This window comes from Amblyomma americanum, chromosome 8 (assembly GCF_052857255.1).
Source record: "Amblyomma americanum isolate KBUSLIRL-KWMA chromosome 8, ASM5285725v1, whole genome shotgun sequence".
In the NCBI taxonomy this organism is placed as follows: domain Eukaryota; kingdom Metazoa; phylum Arthropoda; class Arachnida; order Ixodida; family Ixodidae; genus Amblyomma; species Amblyomma americanum.
The window spans coordinates 82734616-82743811 of NC_135504.1; positions in this window are offsets into that span (position 1 = coordinate 82734616).

Genomic DNA, 9196 nt, shown 5'->3' on the forward strand with positions numbered 1-9196 from the left:
GCATTTTCACCTAAGAGCAAGATTGGATAGAATGGGACATGTTTGTTGTTAAATATTCAGAAATATTTTTCCTTAGTACTTCTAGTGTTCAGCATGAAAATAAAATATGGTTTACTGCGACCCCTTCATCGCATTCACAAAGTGGATTTTATTGCCAAACAGTACGAAGTTGTGCGTAAGATGAATATGTCCAAGGCAAACGCGACAAAAGAACACTTCAATAAAGCGTTCTTAGTGCTGACACGATTTCAATTCGCCAAGAATTGGCGTTATCAGGTGTAGTTTGTTGATTTCAGACTTCCAAAGTTAACTGCCATTTCATAATTGGTTCCTTGTTTACTAGCTCTAAGCAATCTTTGTGTGGAATATTTACTTTGTCTGGTTTGGTTTGATTTGGTGAGCTCGTCCCGCACAAGCGTCGGCTCTTTCGCTACCGGCTATGCCGACTGGGTCCGGGACCCGGCATAATTATTTTTCTTCCCCATATGTTTCTGCTGTTGCTATACTGTGGAATATATTGTATATTAATGGGTGTACTGTGTGTCGTTGAGTGTAGTGCTTTAGGAATGCTTTGTGACTGTAGATCATACTCTTCTTGATGTCCTCTCGCAATATTTTTAATTGCGAAGCAGTCAACGTAACACTCAGCTGTAAACATCGATGAGCTCTGCAGTAATCGTATTGTTGCCTCCAAGTTGTCTTGTACAACTGCCCTTCCAACATAAAGGCATGTTTTTGATCCATCTGTGGAAAATTCAATGTAATTCTCACAAGTGCAAGGCATTCTTGTATGATGCGCTCCTGTGGGGTTTGTTCCTTATGGAGGCACGAAAGAGACAGATCGCACACTGCGGGGAGTTTGTACCACGAAGGAAGTGATTTAGGCTTGTGCGCCGTGCCGAGTAGTGTTCCCAGTAACTCGAGTTCAAAGCATTTTTCCTCAAATTACATTAGTAATGACCTTACTGCTTGTTGTTTATTACTGAATATCGATCCGGACGTGCACTGGGGGACTATAAGAGGTGATCTGGAAGTGATCTGATTTTATAGATGTACGCGCATATCACCAGAGCTCTTCTAAATTCAAGGGGAGGCTCATTGTTTTCAACAAAGGCTAATTACGGGTGACGTCCTGTACGCGCCTATAGCAAGACGCAGTCCCAAGTTGTGCACCGGGTCTAGCTCTTTCACGCAAGACGATCTCGTTGATCCGCACATCTAAAATCCCGTAATCTAAATGTATAATGTACTAGGTAAAAGTAAACGTGTAGCTCAAGGGTTTTAGAGAACACTTGGGCTACTCATTTACTGTTACACATTTATTCTTCGAAGTGTAGGGTATACAGTTAGCCACATGCAATGCTCCGGTTGAAACTTCGCTCACCACGACAGCTCTCTCCTGCCGCATCAGCTGAGCAGCGGGCGGGTCTGGCTGTCGGTGAGGCGACTTGCACCCACGTGACAAATGCACTTCATATTTCTCAGCCGGCTGCAGTCCTTCGTCCGACACCGGTACCGGCCTCGCCACTGGTTCTTGTAGCTTCAAGAGAAGGAAGCTACTTGTGAAAACAACCATTAATGTATTAAAATGAAAGCTGTCATCTTGAAAAGTGACAAGATATGGCAGTAAAGTGTAAAGAGTAATGTAAAGATATGACAGTAAATTGAAGAGCAAGAAGCCATGCTGGCTCGTCCTTACAAAAATTTTTTAGACAGTCTGTAGACTGTTTGTGAAGTCTATAAAACCCTAGAGAACACTCTATCGGTAATACAAATCCTAGAGACAGTCTACAGATAATCTATACATTCAGTGCCATAGACTTTTAACAAACTTTGGTCAATAGACAGTCTATATATAGGTTATGAATAGGCAATCTATAAAAAGGCAATAGAGTCTTAAGAAGACTATAGTGTGTCTGTAGACCATTTCACCTAACTAATAACGACCGACCGCACGCGCTCTTTCATGAGAATGCACGATACGGATTTTATTTCCTACATGAGATTGGTGTCTGATAAGTGCGCAGTAGATAAATTACCGATGAATTAAGGAAGGTGCTTACCAAGTTGCTGCATATTTCAATTGGTACAGATCGAGACTTTTTGGACATCACTTTTAATTGTGAGGAAACTTTGCAATATTGAAAGATACTGTTACAAACATACTGATCGTAATGATTTCACGTTTCTGGTTGATTGGTAATCGGGGCTTAACGTCCCAAAGCGACTCAGGCTACGAGGAACGTCATAGTCAAGGGCTCCGGAAATGTCCACCACCTGAGGTTATTTAACGCGCACTGGCATCGCACAGTACACGGGCGTTAAGTATTTCGCCTCCAACGAAATACCGCCGCGGCCGGGATGTAATATTAGTTCGATCCTAATACTCTGATTTTAATGAGCGATCGTTCAGTGCCCAGGATCACAAAAAGGCGCAATGAAAATACCGTTTAATGCACGGCTTTTTCATCTGATGAGCAAGGATTGTAATGAAGTTGTTTTTGCAGTTTACCCTTATTAGTCATTTTACAGCACTTGAAATGGCAACATTGAAGCTCTCAACGTTCAAGCCAGTTTATCAACTTTTATTGAACCGTCATAGAAGAATATGTTTTAATTCCTGGAAACATGGCGCCTTCAGCTCACCTCCCTCTATCTCTGCTTGTTCTTCATTTCTATGTGTTTTATATGGCGATAGCGGCATAGGAGAATAGACAGACATCTCAAAATGGAACGTTGTTAAAACGTCGGCTCCTTCGCAAATGCCGCCCAGAGGATGTCTAAATTTAATATTATGCTCAAAATACTGATTTCGCGAATGAAATAATTGCAAGACTTCAAGAATTATACCTCAAGATTCCAAAAATGTCGTTCTTAGAAGAATTGTTTTTGTTTTTCGCAATGACCGGCGTTTTCTTAAAACTGCCACAGGAAACAGATGGGGTGTGTTTTGTACAATAAATAGGAGATAGCTACAAGTGTCCTAAGGGGGGATGTGCGCATATATTGAGCTTTATAGTGCAATCTTACGATGTGCAGAAAAATTTGCGTTCATAAGCAACTGCCCGTGGAAAATGCGCTCGACAGTACTGTTAACCGAATATATTTGTCCTGAAAGAACAATAGCAGGCGATATATGGTTGTAGACAGCAATATCTAAGCCTAATCCCGTTTGCGTCTTATGGTGCTGCCATCGCAATCTGTTCATGCGTGAAATCATATCTGATAACAGTATGTACATGCGCACTAGCCCCATCCCACCGATCCCTGTGGTCAGTTGCCCCAAAGTAGTGCCTCCGGCCTAAACAAAGATAAAGTGCCACAAATAAAAATCCTGCACATGTTAGGCACTGGCAGGCTCAAACCAATGGCAAATAAATACACAGGGCGGAAAGAAGGCCAAAAGTGGAACGTTTGAATCGAAAGCTAATTGGAAAAATAAATTTGCGCCGCGGTTTTCATGACGTGTCCATGAGCACATAGAGATTATGAAATCCGCGCACGAGCAGATTTATTAGTGAAGGAAAAACTTTAAAGGAAGTAAGACCAAGATGCAAAAGAAACAAAATGAAAAAGGATGAAACAGGGCGAAATGCAAGAAAAAGACATGTAAAAATGAACGCGAAAGTATGTATCCAGGAAGACTGTAATGACGGGCAGGAGGTGACGATCGAAATGGCAACTGTAGGAGTACAAAACTGTAGGGGAAAGAAGAGGATACAAAAAAATAAAAATAAATGATGGTTGATTAGCATAGTTAGGCCAGATGCTAGTTAGGTGAGCTAGCAGTCCGGTTTTCACTTCGATTCCGGTGTTCAGATCCAGTGTTCTCGGATATCAGTTGTTCAGATATATGCGCAATCGATCTCTCTCTACATTCATAGACGCCTGGGAGTCTTCCTACCTCTCCTGGCGCAGCCGTCAAGCAAAGCGCCACTGCCATTTTGTGGCAGGTGCTGCCATCGGTGGGGCCTTGGTTGGGTGTCAACTCAGATTGCTCTTCCCGAGCAGCCTCGCATGATTATGGTTTTTGGGGGCTTAACGTCCCAAAGCGATTCAAGCTATGAGGGACGCCGTAGTGGAGGGCTCCGGAAATTTCGACCACATGGGGTTGTGAAGTAACGTCGTTTCATTGGTTTCGAATGTGCACGGACTTGCACAATCCACTCGTCATTACGCATTCAGCAAAGCGCACTCACCCGGCCAGTGTAGTGGAATAAACGCTGCGATGGATTAGTAGAGGGGAGCTTTGCGACCGTCCACCACGGAGGTATGTATACTCCACACCGGGAGAGAGGTCCACGTAGGCAGTGCTGCGATAGGATCATTTTACATAAGCCTCCACCTTGACAATTCACTGAATATGAAGAAGCGCATCAGTCATTAAGGTGAACTGTTTTGGCGCTAGCCCTAACGACCCCTCACTGCTCCCTTCTTCCCAATACACGCAGACAGCTCTGGAATGATCTGGAAGGTTGTGTTCATTGGTTATTTGCCTCAGATCTGTTTCTAAATGAACACCGATAAAGAAACTGCAGTTCCCATGCACTGAACGGCCACCATGATGTTTTCCTCAGCACCGGTTAATCTTAAATAAATGGATTATCATGCGCTCCAGATATACTCTCATCATCATCATCATCATCATCATCACCATCATCATCATCCTTACTACACCCACTGCAGGGCAAAGGCCTCTCCCATGTCTCTCCAATTAACCCTGTGCTCTGCCAGCTGCGCCCACCCAATGCCTGCAAACTTCTTAATCTCATCCGCCCACCTAACCTTCTGCCATCCCCTGCTACACTTACTTTCTCTTGGAATCCACTCCGTTACGCTTAAGGACCAGCGGTTATCTTGCCTTCGCATTACATGCCCTGCCCAAGCCCATTTCTTTCTCTTGATTTCGACTACGATGTCATTAACCCGTGTTTGTTCCCTCACCCACTCTGCCCGCTTACGGTCTCTTAACGTTACACTCTTTTCGTTAGCCTCCACGTTTCTGCCCCGTAGGTGAGTACCGGTAAGATTAAGCTGTTGTACACTTTCCTCTTGAGGAAAATCGGTAAACTGCCAGTCATGATCTGCGAGAATTTGCCATATGCGCTCCACCCCATTCTTATCCTTCTAGTTATCTCCCTCTCATAATCCGGATCAGCTGTCACTACCTGTCACTACTCTCATCATGAAAACGGAACTTATTCCTCTTGGAAAAACTTTAAATAAAAATATCGGACAAAAAACGCATTTCATTCGGCCAGTTCTTTCATCTATCCAGTGCAGAGATTGGGTGCCACCAACGAGAACCCACCCAACACACAGGTAGTGGAAGCTAGCATTCACTTGTGGCTTTGCTGGGACATCCCACAGCTAGGCATTTTGACAGTGTGGTCCCCCCTGTGCACACCCAATAGACAGGGCATGGGTGACTAACTGAACAAACAAAGCTCCCCAATGATTCTTTGTCGGTAGGACTGAAAGGTTACCACCGGTCCTCCTCCTTTCATCTCCCCTCCCCTCCCTGCCGCCGCTCATCTGTTGTCTCTTGTCCGGCTTTTCTCTTCATATTTTTGGGTAATATGTGGACAGCGGTGCTTGCCTCAACGAGTGTCTGAAGAGAAATGGAAAGTGCCCCCCCCCCACCCCTTAAGCGTTATTCCTTGGCTTTCACTCCTTTTCACTTTTTGTGGCATGCGCAAAACTTATAGCACTCAGAATGTAATATTTTGGATCAAGTATGATCAAACTTGACTCTCAACCAATCCGAAAGGCAGCGCCCAGTTTGGACACGACCTCACTTCCGCTGCCGAAAATGGCCGCTGCGTTGCGACACGATCAGCTCGAGACTTGCATTTCAGGAGAATATTAAGATATTAGACGTGATTTCAGAAATCGCTTTTGTCGCTCAGGAGTCACAACGTCCTGCATGCACTGCGTGCACCCTGCATACAAAGGGTAACAACCTTATCCTTGATTTAAGCTGCAGAACCCCTTTAACAAAGATGCTAGGTCCCCAGCGCAGTACATAAATTGTGAATTAAGATTGATTTAAAACACTTCGAAAGCAAAGAAAATTTACAGGATTGCACTTGTCTGCTTAGGAGCGCAAATGCGAGCGCCTTTCCACGCACTCTTTCACCCTTTATTTTTCATTTTTTATTTTCTTTATTTTTGTCTTTCTTTGTCTATCATTATATTTTTCCTTTTTGTTCATATTAATTTTTTATCTTCCACGTAAGATTTTTCTAAACTTCAGGTTTTTCTTTATTTAATTACTATACGTTGCTTAAGAACTATTACTTATTCAACTTTTACATTTTTGTTTTATTTACCACACAACATATGACTGACAGTTCGTGCGGACAACTTCCGTCCACGCCACTCATGAGCCAAGAAAGGCTTTCGGCTTAAAAGGCAAAACGCTCGCTTGCCCCGCAATACAGGTACTTCCGCCGCACTGTCTGTAGATACCAAACAAAGTTCCTGAAACATCTGTTGATACCCTATCAAGAAAGACTTGTAAGCCCGGCAAGCATTGGATTTGCTAATGGATTGCAGTTTGCTTTCCTCCTAGTACGGAAATCATGAGTGCGCTCTTGAGGAGTGCAATGTAAATGTCTATGGCGGTTTACAGGGGTTTATCTTCCCAAAGTGACTCAAGCTATGAGGGACGCCGTAGTGATGGACTCCGGAAATTTCGACCACCTGGGGTTCCTTAATGTGCACTGACATCGTACAGTACACGGGCCTTTATAATATTGAAATTCGACCGCCGCGCAGTGTAAGTGTAAATGCAATGTAAATGCAAGGTGTGTAAAAGTAAATGTGTGGAATTAAAGACGTTCGATGTTTGCGATTGTTGTTCAGTAAGATGTAGGCCCCAGTTAATCCGGTGTGAAAGGGATGAGCTTGCCTGTGCATGTTGAGACATACAGTAGCAATTCAGATAAAAGCACTGGAAGTAAGACGATCACAATTTCCATACAGTGTAGGAAAGTTGATATTAGCTGGAGGCCCTGATTTTGCAGGGTAATCAGCTCAGGACCGTTGTTTAGCTTGAGAATAAAAAATCAGTTGGCAGGGTTTATAGAACCATTAAAGAGGTTCAGACTATGTAAGAGGCTCGCCGGTTGGTATGAATGCCAGACACGTAATAAGACATTTACCCCCCGTACATCTACGTTGACAATTTAGACTTGCTTGCAATTTAGACTTGTTTTAGAATTTTTAAGTGTGACGAAGAAGAGCTTCCCCCGCCATGATGGCATACACAAGATGCTCCCTGACAAAGCCGTCAATGCAAGAACTTGATTCAGATAGTTATGCTTCAGTAATGAAGGCATGTCAGACAGCCGAAAAAGTATCCCGTGGAAAGTAGTTGGCTGAAGTTTAGAAGTCTCTGAAATCAAAAGTTACTATCAGATAATGCGGGTTCATGGAGCTAGAACAAACACACTACGTTTGAGCCCTGAGTCGCATTGACGAGTTTATTTGTCTTACTTGGAGAAATTTCTCTCAGCGATTTCCTGATTTTAATGCAGTGAAACCACCACTAACAGGGTGTCTGTGAAGGCAAGTCTACGCGCTTAAGTGAAATAAATGTGCTTAATTTTTCAGAATGCAAGTTTTTTAAAAAAGAGACCCGTACCAGGTTTTCCCGTACAGCCAGTGTGCATGTTTTCCTGGTGGCGTACCCAGTACAAGAGAGCTCTGGTGCTGCCCAACCATTACACTATATTGATGATATATATTACGGCCTTCACCATCCAGGTTTGCATGAAATGATTTACTTGTCTTTGTCAGAGACAATGACTAAGCACGACTGGAATGGCACTGCAACTAGCCTTTACTATTTTTATACCCCCAACGAATGCTAACCCGTGCAACTAATACCATATACTGACGCCAACGAGTATATTTAACTTTACCCAACGTTTCGGGACAAACTCGGCCCCTTCTTCAGGGGTGACTAACGTGTGCCAGCAGCAGCACCGGCTCCCAAGCTATGCCCGCTACAAAAGGGGTCCCCCGAAAGGATTCAGGTGTTCGGATGTTCTATTGCTGAGCACATGTTCGCTGGCCTGATTTCCGGCTGCGGACGCCTCATTACAATGCAGTCGAAACGCTAATATGCCCGTGTACTGATATCGGTCCATACAAAGAAGACTGAACTTTTCGAATTAATATGAAGCACATTATATTCCAAGCATACGGTCGTTTTTGTTGGGAGTCGTAGACATTTGGGCTTATGCTCTCTTCAAAGGTTTTATAACACAAAGTGTGAATATAAACTTGCGATTTAAAAAAGGAGAATACTCATAAAAGCTGCTGTTGTTTGTATTTTGGTTTTCCTCCAGCTAATTGCATGCTACTTAATTTGGGGCAGCAAAATATCTAGTGCCGAATAATTCCGAATTGTTACCTTATCCTGCCCTTGAAGTTAGTTGAGTGTGTGATCAGAAGACTGCTGAAGCTTGAAGCCCAAAGTTCATTAAACACTCAAACCCGAAGAAGCTGGACAGCAGCTGAGCAGTAGGGTTGGTTAAAAAAAAAAGTGTCCCTTTCAAGGAACGAACCTGGGGCTTTTTTGCCACATCCACTTCACACTCCCGGCATGCAACACGGGAGCATGTCACTGCACCAAGATGACGCATGCATTCGCAAAGCGTGTCTTCATTAAGACCGCACGGCCGATATGCTGGATGTTAACGATATCCAATAACTTCCAGCCAAACAGGCACCTACACATCACTGGCAACTGCGCAGAATGGGAAACAGTGCGTGAAAAGTGGAGCACGAGAACGCTGTTGTGCGGCAAACCTTTGTGGCTACTTGCCTGTTGTCGCATGTTGGAATTCACAGGCCGCTCCTGTAGCCGGCGTTCTTGAGAGGCCCGAGTTGATTTTGCTGCATAGAGAGTACACATACGTGAGAGAAATTAGACAGTGAAAAAATACTGTACTGCTCTTGACGTCTCGGCCGGGGCCGAAACTCGCCACACACTCGGCGAGTGATGAATGCAGTACGTAGGCCAAACAGACAATTCCTTCCGATTCAGATTTGGTCACTGCCCCTCAGTCCCTCCGCAACCTCCCTCTATCGAAGCACCTCGGAGAAAAAGGCCATGAGTTCGATAAACTGAAAGTAACAATATTACAGAGCGGCTTCAGAAACGCTTGTGAGCGCGAGCAACGAG